The sequence below is a fragment of the Acinonyx jubatus genome, chromosome A1 (genome assembly GCF_027475565.1).
Source record: "Acinonyx jubatus isolate Ajub_Pintada_27869175 chromosome A1, VMU_Ajub_asm_v1.0, whole genome shotgun sequence".
NCBI lineage: Eukaryota > Metazoa > Chordata > Mammalia > Carnivora > Felidae > Acinonyx > Acinonyx jubatus.
In genome coordinates, this window is record NC_069380.1 from 43,843,322 (window position 1) to 43,864,473 (window position 21,152).

The 21,152-nt window shown below is 39.1% G+C and overlaps 1 long non-coding RNA gene and 1 pseudogene across 1 annotated transcript in view; one reads left to right on the forward strand and one right to left on the reverse strand.

The window, feature by feature from the left end:
• LOC128314357 (uncharacterized) overlaps positions 1-719 on the reverse strand; it is a 372,707-nt gene extending 371,988 nt beyond the window's left edge. The window contains exon 1 of the long non-coding RNA XR_008295894.1: positions 25-719. This is a non-coding gene — a long non-coding RNA (uncharacterized LOC128314357). The remainder of the gene's footprint in view (positions 1-24) is intronic.
• LOC106988428 (AP-1 complex subunit sigma-1A-like) lies at positions 200-7,505 on the forward strand (annotated as a pseudogene).
• Positions 7,506-21,152: the final 13,647 nt, after the last annotated feature.

Below are 21,152 nucleotides of genomic sequence, written 5' to 3' on the forward strand. Positions count from 1 at the left end.
TTAGTAAGAAGATACCCTTCTCACCTTTCACTGCTTTCAACCAGACGTCTTGGAAACTCTCCCGCACGCGTAGGAGGCTTCAAACAAAGTTTCTGGCACAGACAAGGCTTCACGCCAGGAAGAAAAAAAAAAGATGTGGAGAGGATTGAGCGCCTACGGTGGCTGAAGAGGGACATGCAGAGCAGCCGGCTGCAAGTTAATGGGATTCTTGAAACTGTTCGGCGGGCTGGAGGAGTTGCGGCTGCTACAGTGGTACATGGCCTTGTCAGACAAACAACGAAATAAGGTGGCTTGAGAACTTACGCGGGCGTTCTGGCTTGCAAGCTCATGGTGTGCGGCTTCCTGGAGAGAACAGACCTTAAAATCGTCTATAAAAGATATGCCAGCCTCTACCTCTGCTGCGCCTTTGAGCGCCGGGACAATGAGCTTCTCATGCTGGAGCTGACTCACCGAGGTGGTGAGCTCCTGGACAAATACTTGCCCAGCATGTGCGAGATGGACATCATCTTTAACCGTGAGAAAGTCTGTTTCATCTAGTATGAAGTTTTGATACGGGAGATGCCCAGGACAGCTTCAAGAAGAGCGTGCTGAAGTCTGTGACGCAGGACAAGTGGCCACTCAGTTTGCTTTAGGAGACATCTGGTGTAGTCCCGCAGCCTTCAGAGATGTGGAGAGATGGAGAGGCAGGACGTGAGTGGCTGCTTCTTGTATGTCTCTCCAAGAGCCCTTAAAAAGAAAAAAAAAAGTTTATTTTATTTATTTTGAGAGAGGGAGAGCGTGATTGGGGTAGGGGCAGAGAGACAGAGAGAGAGAGGAGGGAGAGCATCCCAAGCAGGTTCCTTGTTGCCTGCACAGAGCCCCTTGAGGGCTGGATCTCATCAACCCCGAGATCAGGACCTGAGCCAAAGTCAAGAGTTGGATGCTTAACTGATTGAGTCACTCAGGCTCCCCTCCCAGTGCCCTTTACTCCTTTGGACCCAGCCGCCTCTTTTCTCCTGCCTCACCTTTGGAAGTGAGCTGTGGACTCAGGACCCTCAAACATTCCCTCCCACCACTTCCCACTTCCTGTTTCCCCCTTTCCCAGTATCAGGAAATTATGACCAAAACCGCTCTTTGGCTTTCATTCCCTGCCTTTGAAGTATTATTATCACTCCAAATCTCCTCCCCTCCCCCAACACTGTAAATACATAAATATGTCAGGTTAAAAGGAAAAGGTTTTAGGAATTTTCTATTCTCCTTGCCCTGTCTCTTACCGCCACCTCTTCCTGCATCCCTACCCCCTCACTGGAAGGGGGCTTCAGTGCAATTCCTTTTTCCACATCTGCCTCCCCCACTTCCTTTTTGGATGTGGTGGGGGGTCTCTGTTCAGCGCAAGGGGAAGAACCATATAGTTAAATTTTTCTAATCTTGACGCTGTGGGAAGGAATGGTTGGAGGAAGGGCAGACTTATGGGAGACTGGGCCCTGTCCCTCCTTCGCTCCATGTTCTGACTGAGGCAGGAGCTTAGGGGGCGGAGCCGGGAAGTGTCTGACCTTATTTCCTTCCCTCTAAAAGAAAAGGAAAAAAGATTTCTGGGGGGATAAAATGTTTTATTTAAAGGGCATCGCGTGGGAATGCCATCAGAGCCTCTTTGAATTCTTCATAATAACCTAAATCTCCTAAAGCTGAAATCTGAGATACTTTCTATTTATCCTTATACAGATGAAAGTAAATTCAGACTGCAAAATTGTGCCCTTGGATTAAATTGCTTCACCATTTTAGCCCCACTTTTCTGCCTTCTTATACTTTCAGTAGCAGTCTCTAAATATTCTTTGAGTTCAGATCCTTAAAAGACTATATATTTTTTTACATGCAAAAACAATACTTTTCATATTTTAAAGTCTGACTCTTGTCACAGTGTCAGCATGTTGTAAGGAGCACAATATCAATTTATGTTTCTTCATACTGGAGGAGGTTTTCTTCCTCTCATGTGGAACAAATGTGGCCTTCCTCTACAAAACAGCTTCTACTGTATATCTAGTCTTTTTATTTGTTTTATTATTATTGTTTTTTGCTTTGTCAGGAGTGTAATGTGATTTGTATAGAACTAAAACATGCAGGGTTTGATTAAGATTTTAAGCCAGGCTCTGCCACTTCTTACCTAACCTTAAATTATTTGAATGTTTTCAAGTTGACACTCCTCATATATAAGATGGAATATTAATACCATTTCATAAGATTGCTCTTGTGTTACAGTGATATTTAAAATAATAACACAATGCCGGGAACGACATATAAGTAACAAAAGATACATAATTAACATAAATTACATAAGTAACATAATTTACCAATTTTTTACCTTGCATTTTCCTCCTCAAAATAAGTTATTTATGTTATAGCTTATAATAAGTTACAGCCTCAGTGTCCTCATAATGTCATTGATAAATATTTATTTAGTTCTTATTTTATTTATGTAGTGTGGTCTCCAAGTTCAGGACATAAGTTGACTGATCAAAACTACTTTAAGTGTGAACATTCAGTGCTAAGTGGCCAGTTTTATATCTTTTCCTATTTCTCCTCAATTTAAACGTCTTAACTGTAGTTAAATTTATGCAAACATGCCCAAACCTTGTAACCTCCCATTTCCGCCTCTAGCTTTCGATTCTTTTCAGTCCTCCTCATATTTTTGAAATAGTGTCTTTCTATTCTGTATTCTGTTCCTACTTCTATCCAGGGCTTTGCTGGTCTTTTCTGAATTAGTACAATAAATTTCTACCTGGCATACATGCTCCTAACTCACTCCATTGTCCACACTAATGGCAAGTAATACTTTGACTCAATCGAAAATAAAATTCCCATAGTTAATTTTTTCCCTACCTCCTATGAAAAATCCAAACATCTTCACATGAAACACAAACCCTTTTCCAATCTACAGGCTGTCTTTGTCTGTTTACCCTGGTATTGACTACCACATCTCTTCTACAGTGAGGGGCTCTAAGTGCAATGGTCTGCCAGGCTTCCTGCATTCATCTGTGCTGAGACACTGCTTCTCCATTTCTTTGTTGCTAACTTCTACCAGAACTCCGTAACTCACCCCAGATGTTACTTCTTCCCTACTGCTTCTTGCACAATATTCCTGATCTCCTACGTGCCTTACTCTCCTGTGGCATCAAACACAATGGTGTGTATTGATCTACTTATATTTTTGCCCCCTCAGTATTCTAGAACTCCTTGATGGAAGAACTAACTAGCATACTGTCTGTCACATATAACACCAAAACTGATCCTGGCCTCTGGTTCCTACCACTACAATCATCACTACTAATAGAATCAATAGGTAAAATGTACTGAGATTAGCATGTGCCGGACATTGTTCTAACCTCTTTTCATCTGTTTATACCTCACTGCAACACTCTATGTCAGGTACTATAAATGTCCCCATTTGACAGATGAAGAAATGGAGACCCCCCCCCAAAAAAAAAAAAGTTGAAATCATTTACTCATGGGCACACAGCTAATAAGTAGCATACCCAACAATCAAGTTGAGACAGTCTGATTTCAGAGCTTTAGAGATGGCCTCTTAACCACTATAAAGTACTGCTCATAACTGCTCCATGAACTTCTCTGAATAAGTGGTTTTCTAAAATTGTAAATATGGTTGAAATAATCTATATCTTTGAGAACACACTTTAGTTTTGTGAAGTATTATATTGTTTTAAGTTAAATTAGTTTCATAGTAAATTAGATATAGGTTAAAAAAATGTCACATAGAAATTTAAACAATGATATAGAGAATGCTGTTAACAAAGATAACTGAAGTATATGGTTTTCATCTCCAAATACTTGCCCTAATACTTCAAAAAACTTAATTAGCTATAAGAAAATATGCTACCTTATAAGGGTAAAGTAGGATATTAATAGTGCTTATCTGAGGTGGGTTGGCGGGGAAGGCCTCACAGAGGAGATCATAGTTAGCCTGGGCATAAGCAAACAAGGCAATTCAAGTTGACTAAAGCACACGAATAGAAAAAGGGCGCTATGGGGGCGCCTGGGTGGCTCAGTCGGTTGAGCGGCCGACTTCGGCTCAGGTCACGATCTCGCGATCCGTGAGTTCGAGCCCTGCGTCGGGCTCTGTGCTGACAGCTCAGAGCCTGGAGCCTGTTTCCGATTCTGTGTCTCCCTCGCTCTGACCCTCCCCCGTTCATGCTCTGTCTCTCTCTGTCTCAAAAATAAATAAACGTTAAAAAAAAAAAAAAAAGAAAAAGGGTGCTATGAAAACAGGTTGAGTGTATAAGGATGAGAAGCTTGGCATGTTGAAAATACTGAGGGTGTCAAAGAGAGTGATGGATAGGCCTAGAAAAGTAGAGGAAGACAGGATTGGGGATAAATTATGAAGAGTATTCCTAAAGACTTTCCTAAGGTATCTGCCCTATTTTTTTGCAGGAAGCTAAAGTGAAGGGTTTTCAAGAAGTCTTTATTCACTTTTTTTTCAAATAACTAGTTTACCATAAAAAACACAGATATTTCTACAAGGAAAATAAATGAATCTGACAATCATTTTTAACACCTTAGGGTATAGGGTATGTAAGTGTAGTAGTTATGAATCAGAGTCCAAAATCTCTAGTATTAATAAATGTAACTTTATTTTTTAATAAGCTAAAATGATTTCTAATTTTATGCCCCATTCTGCCAGAATGACAGGAATTCAGTTACAGTCAAGGGGTTTAAACCCTTCCTGGAATCATGCTAATCTCTAAAGTTTTAGAAGATAATTAGAGGGAGGGGCAATTTGATCCTCTACCGCTACTTTATAAAGCCCTTCTCAGTCCCACTCAAGCCTGGAACCCTGCCATATCCTTTTATCTTCCTGAATTTCTACCTTTGGCCCTTACTAAGATTGTAATTAAAAATATAATTATGTAAATGTGCAGTAACTTCACTATCTTTCTGGAATATAATCTTGCTGAGATCTGGAGCAGAATTTGTCTGTCCATCACTGTGACCATGTACTTAGCACCAGTCATAGAGAGTTTTAATTGTTACATACATTTTTTAAAAATTAATAAACGAATTAAATGAAACCCCAGTGGTCAAACTTTAAGCAAATTCCAGATCAGTGGGAGATTATTTCAGGACCAAAATAATTTAATTCCCATCTATTTACTTTACATTCCCCCCCCCCAAAAAAAATGTCTGACCCATTTATATGGTGAAATTTTATTGAAAAGGTACCTTTTCACAGAAACTGTGTCTTATGCATAAATGACTAAGACAAGAAATAACCTGAAGAGAGAATGTCAGCCTCACTTACACAGCTGTGGAAATAAATGAAGATAGTCCAAATGCAAAAAAACAGAAACTATTAATTCAGAGTTTGCCATGGCAAAGGAATCAGCCATCTTTTCTTAGCAGAGACTTAGAGGTAGTCAGGGCAATGAGAAAGCTTTATAGTGGAAAAAGAGACAACATCACGTATGTTCTTGTTGGAACTGTTGGCCAGGGGAAGCTAGGGGCAGGCAAAGTAGGAGCTCAGCATCTTATGTGATTGGTTTGAGGAGAGTATTGGACTTTCTTTGATTGGTCCTGAGTTGGAATTTTAGGGCGAAGATAGGGAAGCTGGTAGTCACTGACTGAGTTCTGACTGTTTGGGGCCGATTGCTTGTAGAGGTTGTGATCTGCTTTCCTGATTGGTTGCTATAGAGGTTGTAGGTCAGAGTTCCATTTTCACGTACTGCCTGGTCATTGTGCATTTTTATATTCAGGCTCTCATAGCTCAAAACATATTTTTAAGGCAAGATTAGCTGATAACGGTATTCCAGTCATACTTTGTACATTTTATATTTAGTCATCAACCCATTTGAAAAATATTTATTAAACACCTATTTACATTTGTTAACAGTACTAGAGAGGAGGATATGATAGTGAATGAGACAGGTACCATAATACCATGCCTGCTTTCACAGTTCTTACTGATCAGTTACACTTGTTCAAACCAGGACAGATTCCTTCTGGTTTCATCCAGCTATGAAAGCATATTAGATATTGTATTGAAAAACAGGTTTTGTGCCAAACTGTTACATCGATTGAGTTGCATTCAATGCAAGTAATTGAAAAAGTCTGGTCAATAATGAAAGGAATTTATACGCATACATAACTGCAATAGTTATGTACCTGAGTCATTGCAGGTTTCAAATATGTTTTGACCATGGCTATGCTCCTGCTTTTCTGTACATTTTTTTAAATTTTATTCTCCTATATTTGTCAGTTTCACATTGAAGCTGTCCTCAATCATACAGGTTAATGGCTAAAATAGTTTCATACCTCACATCTTTTCTATAAAATGAAATTTGTTTTGTTACCAACTACACAAGAAAAGTCAATGGATTGGATTCTAATCCTATATTAGTTTTCTATTGCTGCTGCAACAAATTACGACAGTGTAGTGACTTAAAAATAACACAAATTTCGTCTCTTACAGTTCCAGAAGTCTGAAATCTGTTTCTCTGGGCTAAAGTCAAGGTGTCTGCTGAACTGGTACCTTCTCAAAGCTCTGTCCCTTTGCCTTATTCAGTTTTTAGTGGCTTCTTCTAGTGTTTGTTGTTTGTATTCTATGACTTGTGGCCCCTTTCTCCATCTCCAAGGTGTCCCATTCCAGATCTCTGCTTCCATCATCACATAACTCCCTCCTTCCTTTCTGACTCCTTCTCAGTACTACTACTAAAAACCCGTGTGATTACACTCTGGGCCCAAGGGAATAATGCAGGAGAATCTCTATACACAAATCTTTAATTTAACCACAAGTACCAAATTTCTTTTACCATATAAGATAACATTCACAGATTTGGGGAATAATGCACATCGTCTTTGGGAGTCCATTATTCAGCCTACCACAGATCTCCAACCTTGATTGGTGCTAATTGAGATAGGCATGGTTAAAATCAATCACTAGGGCAGGGGGGCTGAGATTATAGAACAAACTCGAAAGCTAGGAGTACAGTCAAACTTAGCCATGTATGGCTTCCCACCATGCTCATGGTGGATACATACTGGGAAGGCAACCACTCTTGTCCATTTCTGCTATTATCTGTAAAAGTAATAATAAAAAGAATATCCCTGGCTATGCATGGATACCTAGGGTGAAGCCCCACATAGAAAGTTAGGAGGAAGCTTGGCACTGAACACAATAAGAACAGAATGATTTCTAGAAAATATTCTGTATTACTACTTTTTAAGGAAGAAACATCTGGCCTGAGGCTGAATAACAGAAGCAAGGAATTAAAAGTAGGAATGAAGTAAAGCCAAGAAAGCAACTGGAGGAGCTAACAGGAGATAGGTAAGTACAGAAATGTTTTCCTAAATAGGTGTGTGGTGAGAGGGGTAATGTAAATGTTGGAAGATGAGAGAAAACTTAATTAACCATATGGTGTTGATCTCTCAGTATTTACTGTTTAAAGTAACTTCAGCCAATCCACGTCCTGAACTAGAAGACTAAGATAAAGTACTTCATAAAAGAGATGGATTTTTTAACATTTTTACCACGTTTAACTCTGGCAGTCAGTGCTTCTTCATAACAGCTGTGATACTTGATTTTTCAAAGATAAACCATGTTTTAAAAGTCTAAAATCTTCAAAGATATTATAAGAATTTTGCTTTGATATAAATTCCAGTTTTGCCTCTCCCCACCTCTTACAAAATGTAAGGAACATGAAGGAAGAATTTTGAAAATCAAAGAGAAATCAGTAAAAACTGTGTAAATAGGAATAACACATGTATTTAAGTTTGTTTATTCTGAAAGAGTGTGTGGGAGGAGCAGAGAGTGAGTGACAGAGAGAAAGAGCGAGAGAGAGAGAGAGAGAGAGAGAGAGAGAGAGAGAATCCTAAGCAGGGTCTGCACTGTCAGTGCAAAGCCCAATGCAGGGCTCAAAGTCACAAATCTTGAGATCATGACCTGAGCCAAAGTCAAGAGTGGGACACTCAACAGACTGAGCTACCTAGGTACTCTGAAGAATAATACATTTTTAACTGCTATAGAAACATATATGGAGAAATTTACTTAAAATGATCTATAAATTCTTAATTCAAAGTAATTTTTTTCAAACTAATTCAAAATGAGCCTTTTATTTATAGGGAAAAACAAATGATATTTTTTCAGATAATTTAATGTGAAAAAAAAGTTGCTTTAATTTTCATTTAGACTCAGTGAGGAAGAAGTGTTATCTTATAGGCTAATGCACTGAGTTCTCAAAACAAAAACAAAAACAAAAAACACCTGTTTTCAAAATTAATAATACTTCCTTCCCGAAAGTCCAAAACTTGTTGAAGGTTTTATCTTTTTGATATTCACTCAGTGAATATGCCAGTTATCCTGGTCATGGTAAATGCTGTGGTTAAAGGGGCACGTTTCATGTGGGCACTCCATATAACCAAGGGACAAACAGAATTTGCTGCCTCAACTTCCCCTCCTGGGTCTTACAGATACAAATAAGTAAATTAGGTCAATTAACAAGAGAATGGGAAGAGAGGCCTAGGGAAGAGTCAAGAGGTTGTTCCCAATTAGGTGGAAATCTGTAAAATTTATTTTAAGAAATCAGGTGGGTAAAGCAAATGTGAGGGTAGTGAAACAAAGAGGAAATAGGAGGGGAAGAGTCATAGAACTCTTGGGTGGAAATCTGGAGATGGTTATTAAGAAATGGGATGAATAAAATGGACATTGATGGGTTAAAACAAAGGTTACAATACACTACTACCAAAGATTTGAGGTGCCAAATGGATCTCCTGTTAGACCTCCAACATAAAAGGACCATAAACACATCTTTTCTATTTACTCCAATTGGAAGAAATTTCAAAAGTTGTAAGGTAGAGATTGCTATGAAAAACTTGACCAGAAATCACTTAGGATAGTGATTAGGCTAATAAAGGTAAAGACTGACAAAAGGGCCAGGTCCCTCTGCTCCTTACTGGGGACCCAAGCCTATTGCACAGGAGTAGGTAAATCCGTTGGGAGTAGAGAAGTTGCCAGGATTCCTTAATACAGATGTTCCAAGAACTGTGGTTCACCCTGACTTGGGCTACAAGTGGATTGAGAGAGTATAAAAAATATAATGGTTGATAGGATTATGAAAGTTGGAATGTTTAAGCAAGCTTTATGTAAAGAAGTTGTGTTTCCTTTACCTGAATGTTTTTAGGGAATGAATATTATGTCTGGCTGTGGAATACTTCCCCTGTCTAGTATTATAAAACCAAAGCCTGTGGATAAAGTCTTAATAGAGGCTACAGTTAGGAAACAAGAGTTGATATAAGAATATGAGTTAATAGAATTAAGGTAAAAAATGTGTGGAGAATTGGTATGTTTGAGGCTTTATGTGAGGTGGTTGAAAGGGTTTTATGTGAAGTCTCTTTTACCTGATTGTATTATAGAGACAGCATTGTATCTCACTGGGAAACATTTCCCCTACCTAGTACTAAAAAATAGAAGGCTTGTAAATCTGTCATTCAGGCAATGATAATTGGAAATACTAAGTGAGAACCAGTAAGACTGCCTAAACCCACTCAGCATAGAATACAAGTTGGAGTGCTGGGAAGGACAAATTCTTTGTGATAGCCCTAGGCAAAACATAGACTAGGGCTTAAGAGCACCTCCCAGCAATACTACTGGGGTTTTGGACTAGGGGATTTCCATTTGAGGGCATTTACCACCTTGTTATTGGATATTATAAATTAAAGCTACGTCTATGAAGCAGATATAAAGTGATCTTAAAATCTGAAGTAGCTATAATGTCTTGGATGATATCCTAGGAGGATATCAGTGCCCCAAAAACTCCACAATAAAATTCGCATGATTTATACAGGATCATGCTGCCTGGGGAATGTAAGGAAGAGATACAAGCAGGAAGCCTTTTTTCTCTTGGCCTGACTCTGGAAGTACATGAGAAGCTGCTGGATTCTGTTAACATGGACAGTGCCCTATAAACAGCTCTCAACTGACCCACAAGAGGTGGCAGTTCCAAGGTGAAGATGGACAAGATCCAATATGGAATGGACAAGATCCAATATAGAAGGCTACCATTCTGAGTGAAGATGGTAAAAACAAATCAGCTTGATGGGCTGAATTGCATGCTGCATCCCAGCAGTGATGGAAGAATTGAAGAGCTGTAAAATCTCCTATGTATGGGTTTTTACCAGAAAGGGCTCAATGGCCTAGTCATATGGTCAGGCAGGAGGGCAATGGAAGCCTGACCTATTAAAGAGGAGCAAAAGCCTATGGAAATCACTGGGAATTTGAGGAAGACATTCAAGTAGGACAAGTTGATGCCCATCAGAAGAATCTTCTTTCAGCTTCAGAAGGTGATTGGAATTAACAAGCAGATATCCCTGTGTGCTTACTTACAGTGGCCACCTGGATCCATGAAATGAGTGAAACTGGTGGTACTGCAGCAATGCAGAGATGGGCTGAATCCAAACATACCTCCCTTGCACCCTCCAAGGCAAAAAATGCCAATAAGAACTGTTCTACCAAGAGAGACAGAGACTGCTGATGCTCTGTGGCAGATCCCCTGGTAGAAAAAGGCCTTGATCATAGCTGGCGAGTGAGATGGATACCGGTAGCACTGGAGACTACAAATGAGTCCTGATAGGATTAGACACTGGCTCTACACTGGGCTTTCCTTATTTCACGTAGATGTAAATGCGGAGTGTTATGAAAGAACCAGAAGATGCTATACCAATTTGGACAGTGGGCCATTATTTCTGCAGGCCAGGGAACACATTTTACAACCCATAATGGCCAGCAATGGACAGAGACATATCCTCCTCACAGTAATAGTTTTAACAGATTTGGAATGGGTAATTAAAACATTGGTTGTCTAAAACGGAGATAAAATCACGATGGGCTGGCACACGTCTTCATGAGTGTGTCCTCACACTCAATATGAACATGATTAGGGCTAAAGGAATGTCCCCACTGGATAGATTCCTCTGTGTTTCTGGTGCATCTGAAGAAGAGGCAGTGAGCAAGGATGCTGTGTTTTTTCTTCCCTACATCACCACAGCTTCTCCCCACCGCCCCCCACCCCCCTTCCACTTGATGCAGTGGTTGTAGGACCAGGGTTGCAACTACAAGGGCTGGAAGCAGGGATGATTCCTAGCCAAGAAACTGTAACTATTTTTAACCTTTTTGTCAGAACTTCTAAGGGCCTGCTGGGGCAGGATGTACCTTCACTGTATCTGGCAAAATTGGGGTTAACAGTGAAGATAGCCCACTAGTTTTATAGGTGAGCAACCTCTCCCTATCTGAATAGAAGTGAACTGAGAAGGGGCACCTGGATGGCTCATTTGGTTAAGCGTCAGACTCTTGATTTCAGTTCAGGTTATGATCTCATGGTTTGTGGGTTCAAGCCCCATGTCGCACTCACTCATGCTCTTTCTCTCTCTCCAATAAATAAATAAATAAATGAACAAACAAATAAACAAACAAAACCTAAAAAAAAAAAGAACTGAACTGAGGAGAAGAAACTTGCTAGACTAGTGTTGCCATGTGCTTGCTACACAAGCACAGTGGTAGACCTGACATCCCTTCCAAAGGTGGAAAAGTTTGAGTATCAATGCAGAGAAGGAAAACTAGTAGCTGTGGGTAAAGGCATGAAGACATAAATGGGTTATGTAATGAGGTAAATCCAGTGTTACACTAACACCTCAAAAGAGGATCAGACCAAGAGATGATAATGTCTGTTAGCTCAATTATACTGGATGCTGAAAAGGAGAAGCCATATATTGCTGATACCACTCTTGCTTCTAGAACCTGACACATTGAGTACAGCCTGAATACCTGGGTGATATTGCTCTGGGAGACATCATTTTGGTTATAAGATATTTTGATGAACTTGACCTACTGTTAATTACTAAATAGAATGTACCAGTGAGTCACACACAGAGAGTGGGGGACACCAAGGCTTTTCTTTCCAGGAAAAAGCTTTATTTGTGCCAGCATGAGCTCAGGGGGCTAAGACCTAAAAGGCTGAGCCCGTAGTGCAGTGGAGGATTGCCTTTTGTACAATTTTTGCTCCTTTGTCTCCCATATATGGTAACGTACAGTCTAAATGGGCGGTCTGTGTTACAGAGTCCTGAGGAATGTCACAACACATGCACATAGCCAGTATCTTTTGACTCTTATTTTTCAGGCTCTATCTACAAGTAGCCATAGATGAAGGGAGGAAAACAATAGTCAAACTAATATAAGAATATGAAAATGTTTGTAAAGGCTTTATAGAACAAATGAATTGTTTCTTTAAATCTAGCCCTACCCTACTCTGGCTTCTCCAAATGTTAGACATATTTGTGTAATTACTGATGTGGGAAACAAAGGTAGAAGGAAATGGCAGATAGAACTAAATTTCCTTATAACATGCAACCCATTGACAAATACTTGAGGCTGGAAGAGTAAGTTTTTCCAGGAACTCCCTACTGTCTTAATGTTAGTGCTTTGCTAGAGGGGAAAACAACCTTAGTTTGACAATAGCTAGTCCTCCAGCATCCTGAGTCTTCTTTAGTATATGAAAATCCCTTTGGAACCTTCTCCTTGACTTTACCTCCCCCAACTCCATACTATATAATCAATCTCTCCTTATGGTCCCAGGGCAGCTCTTCCTGCCCGCAGGTCCTGTCCCTGCACTTTAACAAAATCACCTTTTTGCACCAAATATGCCTCAAGAATTCTTTTTTGGCTGTCGGCTCCGGATCCCCCACCACTCCAAAAACCTCATCAGATAGTATTGCTATATCTGTTGTATAATGATACACCGTAATACTTTGACAAGTATGACCATTCTGCTGTAAGGAATCTTTCTTTGAAGACCAGGTAGTGGACTTCAATATTATGACTTATAAAAACTATACATTTGGTCATTCATAAGAGCAATGAGAGCATCTTTTGGTAAAATGTTTTGTCTCTTGCTGTCAATTCCTGAAATCACTTCAGAGGCATAAAGTGAAATGAGTGTCTTGTTATTCATAACAAGCCCTTATCATCACACCTGCATTTATGTTAATGAGGTGACTTTTGGAAAGTACCTAAGGATGGGGGCTGGTTGCCAGGAGAACCAACAGCGAATAGAGTTGGAAATTTCAGTAACACTTCCCCCACCCCCAATTTCCCAGAAAGGGAGAGGGACCAGAGTTTGAATCAATCACCAGCATCCAGTGATTTAATTAATCACACCTATGTAAGAGACACTCCAGAAAAACCTGAAAGGATTGAGTTTCAAGAGCTTCCAGGTGGAGATTTGAGGAGAGTGATTTGCTCAGAGAGCATGGAAGCTTGGCGTACTCCCACATACCTTGCTATGTGCCTCTTGTCCCTCTGGCTGTTCCTGGTTATATCCTTTCCTAAGAAATTGGTAATCTGTTAAGTAAAATGTTTCTCTGGGTTCTGTGAGCCAGTCTAGCAAAGTAATCAAATCCAAGGAGGGTCAGTGGGAGGGTCACTTATAGCCAGTCAGTAAGAAGTACAGGTAAGAGCCTGAATTTGCGATTGGTACCCTGAGTTGGAGGTCATTGTTGGAACCTTCAGTCTGTAGCCAATTGGTCAGAAGTACAGGTAACCTGAGTTTGAGATTGGCATCTATAATTGATGGCTGTCTAGCGGAACTGAACCCCTTACCTACAGAATCTGGTGCTATTTCCAGGTGGGTGTGGGGATTTTCTGATTCCACTTTGGAATTGGGTGCAGAGCCCATTAACCACAGAGTATATCCCTGTTTTTAGTGGTTTACAATGTGTATTATCATATTTAGGGATCTGAGATGTTCTGAATTTGGTAAACCTATTCAACTTTATTTAAACCATGATTTCCCAAAATAATTTCTGCCTTAAACACTTGTTTTCCCCCTCTTATCACCCAGTAACACTTCACAGAACTCTCAGTCATGAGCTGTCCTTTAGATTTGGTTGTAACCTTCCCTCCATATGACAGTCTTCATGAATTCCAATGTCTAAAAAAAATTAATTACATCTTCCGATGCTTGACTTCTGGAGCCAGGATCTGAGTGTGGAGAAGAGCTGGATGACTCCAGTTCTCACCCTTCTTTTCACCGTTTCACTATGTGTGCTCCATGGCTGCTTTCCTGTTCACTAGCTCATTGGGCAATAAACCTAGTTCAGTAGATTAGGGGGAAGAATATGGATCACAGAGGTAACATTCTTTTCTCCAAATTTAGTGTAGCATTTAGGTAACTACCTTCTGAGCTGGAAGGGGAGAATAAAAATTAATAATTGTTGTCTACTGCTACGCTTGCTCTGGAATCTGTGTCACATAAAAGCCAGAGCCAGCACATTTAAAATGAGAGAGGCAGATACTATGGGTACTTTTTACTACTCTAATTTAGTTTCTAAACCAAAGCAAATAACACATTTTTAGGACATCTAAGCATTAGTGTACTGTGAGAGTAGCATTACTGGAAAAAAAAATGATATAAAGAAAGTAAAATAAAACAATTCAATTAGGTTTCAGAACAGCTTTTCAATTCTATAGGCAAGCATAGATCAGACACATAAAAAGTGGGGAACAAATAAATAAAAATGCATACACAAAATAGGAAGACTTGAGTTCTAAGCAGCTTAACCAATATGCTTTGCTCCAAATGGACTGCCACTTTGGGCATGGTAGGCAAAGAATCTTCTGAAAATATTATGGAGGTAATTCTCTTTTTTAAAAATAGTAAATGAACATTGACCTAACAGTGTTTATTCTGGTTTCCCAGATGAATAGCTTCTTAACTCCTGTGCTGTAGAACTATAAAATCAAAGTCTTCAGTGTTCTATAAGCTGCTTTCAGATTTATATTGTATAGTCTATATATTAATTAAAACTTGATAGTTACTAAGGTATAACTTTAGCTGTTCAAAGAATATTTACAAAAAGTCTAAATACTAGAAAATTAAGATATGGAACCAAGAGTATGATGACTCCTCATGATAAAAATTCCTGAAGTATAATCAATTCCTACTTGTATGAAAAAAGAGTAAATTTATACATCCAAAACTACATTTTTTTAATTAAAAGATTGATGAATTCTAATAAACTTCTCAAAGAAAAAATTTACAAATCCCAAAGGTGAAGTTCAGAAAGACTTCCTGAAAATAAATCTCCAGCTAAGAGATCTTAAAATTGGTAAAATTATTTGTAGACACTAATGGCATGGAGCCTGCTTGGGACTCCATCTCTCCTTCTCTCTGCTCCTCTCCCACTTGTGCTCTCTCTCTCAAAATAAATAAAAAAACTTAATTTTTTTTCCTTTTTTTTTAATTGGAACTAGTCAAAAAAAAAAAAAAAAAAAAAAAGAAGACTGGCTCAGTCCATAGAGTACATGACCCTTAATCTCAGGGCTGTGAGTTCAAGCCCATGTTCGGCACAGAGCCTACTAAGAAAAAATTAGAAAACAAAAATTAAAAAATATTGGAAGTAGGGGCACCTGGGTGGCTCAGTCAGTTAAGCATCAAAGTCTTAATTTCAGCTCAGGTCGTAATCTCAGGGTTCATGGATCTGAGCCCTGCTTGGGCTCTGTGTTGACAGCATGGAGCCTGCTTGGGATTCTCTTTCTCTCTCCTTCTCCGCCTCTCCCCCCCCACCCCCAACACACACACACTTTCTCTCTTTCAAAATAAATAAATAACTTTATAAAACAAATTGGAACTAGTCTAAAAGCAATGTATTAATTGACCTCAGACATAAATTTGAATATATTAGCCCATATACAAACACACATATACATACACTCATACATAATGACCACATTTATCCAGCTGTTTCCAGCTTCATAGTTTTCTGCTTGATTGTTTTTTAACTGATCCTTGATTCATGGTCTCTACATGCTGTGGATTGAATTGTGTCTCCCAAAAGATATGTAGAAGTCCTCATCCTTGATACCTGTGAATGTGACTTCACTTGGAGATGTGATCTTTGCGCATGTAATTAAGATGTAAATGAAGATGAAGTCATAGTGGAATAGGGTAAGCCTTTAATCCAGTATGACCAGTATCCTTATAAGAGAGAAGAGGGATGCCTGGGGGGCACAGTCAGTTGAGCATCCAACTTTGGCTCAGGTCATGATCTCATGGTTCCTGGGTTCAAGCCCCATATCCAGCTCTATGCTGACAGCTCAGAGCCTGGAGCCTGCTTCAGATTCTATGTCTCCTTCGCTCTCTCTTCCTCTCCCCTGCTTGTGTTCTCTCTCAAAAATAAGTAAACATAAAAAAATAAATAAATAAGAAAGGAGAAGAGACAAACAGGAAGAATGCCTTGTGAGGATCGAGGCAGATATTACAGTGATGCATCTATAAGCCAAAGAATGACAAGGATTGCCAGCTGTCACCAGAAGCTAGAAAAAAAGGTGGGAAACACATTCTCCATCAGAACCCTCAGAAAGACCCAGCCCTGCTGATCTCTGGATTTCAGACTTCTGTCTTCCAGAACTGTGAGACAATAAATTTCTGTTGTTTTAAGCCACCCATTTTGTGGTACTTATTACAGCAGCCCTAGAAATAGTATGTGGCCTGGAACATATGAAAATTCCAGAGAACTCCATGGCTATTGCTGTTAATTCTAATATAATTTAAAGGATCAAGTTTATTATTTTATTCAAAATGTAAGTATTACATTTTTAACATAATGTCAAAATGATTAAGGATTTCTCCTTTTTACCTAATGAGAGGGCTGTATTCTTTTTTTTTTTTTAATGCTTAATTATTTATTTTGAGAGACAGAGGGAGAGAGAGACTGAGCAGGGGAGGGGCAGAGAGAGAGGGAGAGCCAAGCAGGCTCCACAATGTCAGCATGGAGCCTGACATGGGACTCGAACCCATGAACTGTAAGATCATGACCCGAGGGAAACCAAGAGTCTGACACTTAACCGACTAAACCACCCAGGCGCCTGGGAAGGATATATTCTAAAACATTTTTTCTTCATGATGAGAAGATAAGTAAATGATGCTAATAACTTTTAGAACCAGTAAGAGCTGTAATGTGTAAAGGACTGAGCAGATATTTTGAGGTCAATAAAGTATGAGTCTAAGTCCATGTTTGGCTTTTTCTTAGCCCTGCTCATTTAGGTAAATCTTTATGAGTTTCCAGTCCCTCATCTGACTCATTTACATTGTTGACAAGATACATTATATCAGGTTAGTAAGATTCCTATGAAAGTTTCAAAGTATTATAATTTTTCTCCCCAGTTTTTCCAGTAAAGAAAGTTAGGAAAGTGAGCACTTTTATTCTTAATGTGGAGGGGGAAAAAAATGCTGCTTTAACATTTTGACTCATCACAATTTATGTTAATTAATTAGTATAATTCACTCAAACAAGAAATGTTGGCTTCATGCTCAGCAAGATGTTTTCCAATAACAAAGATTCTTATTTATATAGGAGGTAGCATTGAAATATTATTGGCCTCTCTGGTCATTATAGCTAATATTTATAATCCTGTGGCCTTCTAAAGAAATGCCAGTATACCAGAAATAACATTTTGTGGTGTTATTGCTTTACCTCAAACTCACAGTTTTTACAGGGACACTAAGGTGGAAAGAGATCACTGAAACTCAATTTTCCTGTCTTTGTAACAATATTTCTAACCTTTGTTACAGAAATGGTTTGATTTTTTAACGCTCGTGTCCACAATGTTAAAACTGTTGAAAGTTTCCAGAACCATAAGTCTAACCAACCCTTCTTCATCTCCTCCATAGCAAATCATATTACTTTAGGGTATCAAGGAACCACAATGGGGAAAAAAAGAACAAAGATTGTTTTTGCTTTTATAGTCTTTGCTTTCACAATTCAACAGTAAATCAACAGTGAACATTTGGTTTGCCTGAGGCAAACATGAAATCAGTTTGTCTGTTTGGAGCTTATATTGTCTTTTGTTCTTATCTGATAACTCTTCAGAATAAGCACAAACTCTCCCATCTTGAAGACCCTCAGTACCAGTGGTAGTCCCCACTGAATTTATTCATCAAAATGATGTGAAATTCAGCTGTCCAATTTTGTATTTGTGAGGAGTATTGGTAATATAGTTCAAAATAAAGCCACAGAGAAGAATTCATTTCAGCATAGAAATAATTTCCCCTACAGTTAATCCTGTTTTTATTCAGACACAGAGACTTGCCTCCACAAGGCCATTTCTCTCCCTAGGAAGAAGAAAGTTTTGTTGAAGGGAAAAAAAGCCATCTGACTCAACAGATACTTAAGCACACAAGGAAGAAAACTCTTTTTCAGGATGATTTTCTTGCCAACAAACTCTGAGTGTCCTCCTGGCCATACCCAGTTTCAACGCCAGATTCAAGCCTTCCTAGTGACAAAGGAAACTGTCAGAAAAGTGGAAGACATCAGTAGTGATTTGAAAACACAATAAGACAGGGGAAGCAAGGGAAAAAGAACAAGGCATGAGAAATTCAAACTGATAGGCCTGATTTAGCTGATAGCTACATCATGAAGTAGTACTTTGATTTGTTAAAGAGATGTGTAAGACTTAGCTTGAAGTTATTTCCTTTGCTAATTCTTTCATTTTTCCTATACATTTCTTAAAAGAATGAATCTCATGTGTGCAAAAAAGTATTTGTAAGGGATAAAAACATAAATGAAATTCAAAGTATTCTCAAAGCAGCTAATGAAATAACTCTGTTACCTTTAAAGTAGGGCAAATAAACTTAAATGGTCAAAAAACAAAATATTGGTTAAGGTTTCTGGTATGTCACACTCCTGAGGACTAACAGGAATTAGGGTCCCACCCTCCATTTTCCAGAGAGCACACATAACTGGATATTTACCTGAGGGCTTGTGGCAGTACCAGAGTCTCTCTCACTCTTTCCATAGAAAGGTGATTCTATGCCCCTCCTTCCTGAATCTCCCAGAGCTGTGTATTTTGACCAGTAGAAGCTGAGTCCTGTTGTGAGGAACCCTAACAGCTCCATGGAGAGGCTTATGTGCCACAAGACTGTTGCCAGTGCTCTAGCTGAGTGTCCAGCTAGTTAGTAACCAGCACAAACCTGTTAGCCATGTTTGTTGAGCCATCTTTGGAAGTGGATCTTCCAGCCCCAGTCGGAACACTCTAATGATGCCACAGAGAACAGAGAAAAAATTCCCCATAAAGCTCTGATCACATTGCATATGTGTGAGCAAAAGAAATGATTCTTCTTGTGACAAGCCAATAATTTTTGGGGTGGGATGTTACCCAACATTAAAAAGCCAGATACTGTTTTGGAAAGTAGTTTAACAGGCTCTACTACTCCTACCATAACTCCAGCACTTCTCTTACCTGAATTTAAAAGAAAAAGACTTGGAAAAACATTGAATAGACAGAGCTCTCAGAGTTGTAAATAACTCCCCTAATTCTCTGGGTACTTTCCCCAAGTAGAGGTGGGGGAAAAGGTAGGAATTAATAGGCTTTGTTACCTTTTCTGTTTGACTTCTTAACTCCTCTACAGATATTTACTGGGATCAGACCTCAAATAAATTACTTTCTTGTAAATTATTGTCTTGAGAGAACCCTAACAAAGACAACCTTAGCTAGTGATGCAGTGCCCACTGGTTGCATAGGTATGTCTTAGTTATCAGTACTTTTGCTTGTAAAATAATGGATGTAGTGTCTTCTGTGATCTGGTGCCCCACACTTTGGTTTTATCATATGTAACTACTTTATAAATGCAAATCAATGCATATAAATATGAGTAAGTTTGGACTTGTTTCATTATTTTTTATTTATTTTTTAAACATATCCCCAACTGGATAATGTAGAATCTCTCTTCTCTAATTAGTAAATTCCTTAGTGATAAGATTATATGATACTTTCTATACTTTCTGTTACTGAATTCCTTATAGCCTGTGTTTAAGCTTCCAATTAAAATCCAATTCAAGTCTTATATCTTGCCTAAATGGTTGTTTCAGTCCTAGGAATTCAGAGGGAGGAGGAGGTAGGACATCTTTCATTCTGTCATTTCTCTACAATGGAGATGAGTGTGTTGGAGTTATGTCTTCTCTGGTATTCTGTTCTTGCTCCCTCTTCTGGGTTTGCATCCCCTGATGTTTTGGGCTGAGAAGGAAAGAAAGGCCATGGTGGGAATCTTCTTAGAAACTAAGCACATCTCAGTGGTAAAACAACCCAGATATAGGTCTCATTGGGTCTGGCCCTCTTAGTTGACCATGACTACTGCTGAAATGATATTCTGAAGGGATGGGGATCAGTGTTTAGCCTCCTTTTATACTTACATACTTAGAAAACCTCAGTGTTTTTCTGAAGACTCTGAAAGCTACGGGAACTTAGGAGAGCATTTTTCTCCTTCTTCTTTCCCTGGAAACACCATTCTACGAGTCCCTATTCATTGTGTATTTGCAAATTTCTCTAGTAACACTTCTGCTTTCAGAAATATTCAAAGATGTGGGCACGAATTTCTATATCTACATATGCTGCCAAACTCTAGTAAATAATGACAAAATTATATGAGTTTTTTCTCTTGACATCCTATTTACAATATTATAAGATCGCAATTTCATATCTTAGAAAATGCACTAATAAAAATGAGAAATGTGGGACGCCTGGATGACTCAGTCAGTTAAGCACTGACCCTTGATTTCGGGTCACAGTCACAATCTCACAGTTCATGGGATTGAACCCCATGTCAGGCTCAGTGCTGACAGCACAGAGCCTGCTTGGGTCTCTCTCTCTCTCTCTCTCTCTCTCTCTCTCTCTCTCTCTCCCTCTCTCTCTCTCTCTCTCTCTCCCCCCCCCCAATCTCTTCCCCCTTCCCTGCTTTCTCTCTATTTCAAAATAAATAAATAAACATTTTTTTTTAAACGAGAAATGTACTGCTTGTATAAGAAGTCAATTTTACTCAGTCCTCTCAGAATTCTTCAACATTTTGGCAGGTCAACTTTCTTGAAACAAAACAAAACAACAAATAATGAGAGTGTTACTGAGATGCCCTTGAAGCAGAGATACCTACTGCTTCAGTTGGCCCAATGGCAGCAACATCTATCATGCCATTCCTAGATTTCCCCTCATCTACATCCACAGTCAACAGTGTTGTTGTTCTCAATTACTTGCATGATGGGATTTGAGCCCGCAGATGACCCTTTCCTTGTCAGGGCACAGCTGATATAAATACTCATTTACCATGGTCACTAGACATGGAAACACC